Raw genomic sequence first — 3,710 nt, 5'->3', positions numbered from 1 at the left:
TGGGATATCATAAAGGTAATAAGAACCAACAAATACGGGTTTCTGCTGGAAGATATTGGAAGCTTGGAAACTTGGGGAAGAAGACTCCCTTGCAGATCAATATAGGAAGAACAGAGGGGGCTCTTCTGCCTCCAGTTGTGATTTTCAGATATAGAATTTCTCCTCTTCACAGCAGGCACAGCAGTCTGGCAAGTTAATCCCCAACCACTCTTGTTTCACTTGTCGGAAAGGTAAGTCAAGAAGCCCTGGGGTGGGGTGTGACCTCAGAGGATGTTTAGGCAGCGAAGACACTCATGTTCTGCCAAGTCACTTAGAGAGGAGCTCACGGGTTTTCTTGATGTAAACGGCAGAGATCCTGATACATTTGATGGCTGCTTTGAGTTTTTCCTTTAATTGGAAGAAAAAGAACATTAAATTTGAGAAACACTGTTCTAAACTCTGGTTCCTGTGTTAAAATGGAAAACAACGTGGGGGGATGGGAGACATTTCCAGAGAGCAAGTAAGGCAAAGAGGAGGAAAGCTCTGGGAGCCAGGAGTAAATGTTTTCCCCTGAAAAGCATTTGGGCAAAGCTGGGGTGATTATAGGGAGAGTGGAAATGCCACAGAGAGTAGGTACAGAAAGCTGAGGAGCTGGAGATGCCACATCTGTGAGATGTGTACACACTCACACAAGTTTATGTGGACACATGGGACTGTGTTTATTTATATACACTGGTGCTTAAGGCGACTACATCATTTAAAGCAAAATTTTAATCCAACTTTGAACTGTACAACTTTATTTTACTTCAACTGCATAGGAAGGGGCTCTCCTAGGATATCCCCTTTCACTAAGAAAGTGGGCAGATTTCCTCTTTCCTTCTCTCTTGTGTATCCTGGCTATTCCAGTCCATAGTACCGTCTCCTAGAAATGCAAGTTCTTCTGCAGCTAAAATGGACATTTTCTACATCTTGCTCACCTGAAAGGTTCTTTTGATCAATTTTCATATCTCAAGAATGTGTTCAAATGAACTAGTCTGATCTGAGGCAAGCCACCACTGACTTCTTGTGACTCGTAGTGTTGCTTCTTCTCCCAGATGACCTACATAGATGTAAGATAAGATATACTGTGTGTTTTTGCAATATGGAACCTTTATTTTTTAGGTGATTTCTGTACATCTGGAGTATGAGGGTAATCCTTTTACAAACGGGACTGACTACTAGAAGAAACAATGACAAAACCAAGCTGGTACTTCATGTGACTCCACAGGGGTTTAAGCTCCAAATCCAGCCAAGAAGTTTGTTACAATCTCAGCTTTGCATCTGACTGTTCTGAGACCTTTCCATCAGCCCTGACATTGCTCAACAGGGCTTGGTGTTGGCTGATAACAGGAGACAAGAACGTATTCTCAAACTTTGTGATCTTGCTGGGCTCCATTTTATCAAGATACTCCCTTACACCGACATAAAGAGCAGCCACTTGTTCTTCAATGGCCATGGGAGAATACTCTGCTTGCTTCAGAACTTAGAAGCACACCAAGAGTTATTACGTGGCAGCATTGAGATCAGAACAGAATTGAGCAAAAGCAGCAACTCCCGATACCAATCCCAGCTTCCTGGTACCTGCCACCCGCTTCATGGCCCTGCTTTGGGCGGCAGACACACCCCAGGACATAGACAAACCAATGTTAATGGCAGGGTGGATACTTCTGTAGAACAGTTCTGTTTCCAAGAAGATCTGTCCGTCAGCGATGGAAATGGCATTCATTGGATGTAAGCAGACACATGACCAGCTTGTGTTTTGTGACTGTTAAAGCAGTCAAGGAGCCACCACCAAAAGAATCATTCATTTTGGCTGCTCTTTCTAGCACATGGGAATGCAGGCAGAGCACACATGAGGATAGGCCTCACGACCAGGGATTGGCGCACAGCAAAAACATCTGGCCATAAGCAACAGCCTGTTTGGATAAGTCGCCATAGATGATCAAAGCATGTTTGCCATTGTCCCTAAAATACTCTCCTATAGAACAGCCAGAATAAGGAGCCAGGTACTGCAGTGGGGCAGCGTGTGAAGCAGTCTCTGAAACCACTATGGTGTACTTCATGGCATCTGCATCTCTAAGTCTCTTCACCAACTGGGCAACAGTGGGTCTCTTCTGACCAGTAACAGTGTAGATATAGCACAGCTTCTTCTTTTTTTTTTTTTTTTCCAGCAGATCCATCATTGAAACATTTCTGGTTAATGATTGTGTCAATAGCAATTGATGTTTTGCCAGTCTGTCGGTCACCAATAATCAGCTCACACTGACCATGACCAGTGGCACCAAGCTATCCACAGCCTTAATGCCAGTCTGCATTGGTTCCTGCACAGAAACGTGAGGAATGATCACAGGGGCTTTCAGGCCAACTCACCCATGAGTCTTGGAACCAACTGGACCCTTTCCATTAATGGCATGACCAAGGGCATCTACTACATGATCTAATAACTCCTCAACAATGGGAACAATGGCTCCTGTGTGCTTCACAATATTTCCTTCCTTAATTAGTTTATCATTTCTCAGTAGTTCCTCTGCAGCCGCGGCCTCTGGACTAACTCAGATATGGTTTTTAACTGTATCCCCAGAAAAGTGGCAAACAAGAGAAATTTTGGGTATCGGAGAAGGCAAAACAACAACAACAAAACCCCCAAAAAACTCCAACGCCCATTAAGTTATATTTATTATTAAATTGTAAAAAATTAATAAATTATTATTAAAAAGAAGAACACTTATAAGACACCTACTAGGTGCTAGGCACTGTTCTCAGTGCTTTGCAGGTATCCATTTAATTCTCAGGACAACTCTGTGGAATAAGAACTATTTCATCCCCATTTTGCAGATGAGGAAATTGAGGCAGAGAGGGACTGAGCAACTAGCCTTAGATTTGACAGCTAGGAAATGGTGAAGTTGGGGTTTGAACTCATGACCTGGCTCTAGAGTCTGTGCTCTGTCAGAGTCAATGACATTTTTTTTTTTTTTCCTGGGGAAATGGGTGACGGGGATGGCTGTTATGAGTTTCTCAGATTTCCACAGGATAGTCCCATCTACAGTTTTTCATGGGAATGACGCAGCTTCCAAGTTGAGAGGTATCTTAGAGCTTTTGTTTTGACACTAAGAAGTTAGGTCACTTTTTTAGAACTCAGTTTTCTCTTCAGTAAAACAAAGAGGAAGGATTAGATATCTTCAGCATTCCTGCACTAAAACGCTGATTTCTTGGTGCCTGTGAGGGAGAAGCAGGTCAGTTTCTACTTCCTAGACCTTTCAAGCGGGGAGCTGCGGGTAGGGTGTCAAGTACTTAAACTGGTAATAAGAAATTGGGGTTACAGCTCCAGGAAGCCTCGACCTTTTCCTAAGAAAGAAACAGTTGCCTATTGTGTGCTGTGTTTTAAACAGATTATATAATCAATTCTCAGAGTAAGCCTGTGAAGTAGATAGTATTGTCTCCATTTAAAAAAATGAAGCTGAGCTTTCTCCTTCCAGGGAGCTTGCCCATATCTTTCCCTTGCCCTCTCCCTCCCACCTCCCCGCCCCAACCTTACCATTAGCTTCCTCACTCCCAAGCTCCAACGGCCCTTCCTTTACCTCTAGACTTGTTTCCTACACCTATTTCTTCTAGGAATTACTTTTTCTACCTCTGTAATTTACCCAATAAATGTTCTCTTACCAAAAAAAAAAATAAAAATAAAAAAGAAAAGA

The 3,710-nt window shown here is 42.9% G+C and overlaps 1 pseudogene; it reads right to left on the bottom strand.

Annotated features, from left to right (window-relative positions):
• Positions 1-1,250: 1,250 nt before the first annotated feature.
• On the bottom strand, positions 1,251-2,799 carry LOC103285448 (ATP synthase subunit alpha, mitochondrial-like; annotated as a pseudogene).
• Between the last annotated feature and the right edge of the window lie 911 nt (positions 2,800-3,710).

This window comes from Eptesicus fuscus, chromosome 7 (assembly GCF_027574615.1).
Source record: "Eptesicus fuscus isolate TK198812 chromosome 7, DD_ASM_mEF_20220401, whole genome shotgun sequence".
Classification (NCBI taxonomy): domain Eukaryota; kingdom Metazoa; phylum Chordata; class Mammalia; order Chiroptera; family Vespertilionidae; genus Eptesicus; species Eptesicus fuscus.
Note: the sequence above shows the minus strand (reverse complement) of the source record. Positions and strands in the feature narration are given on the sequence as shown.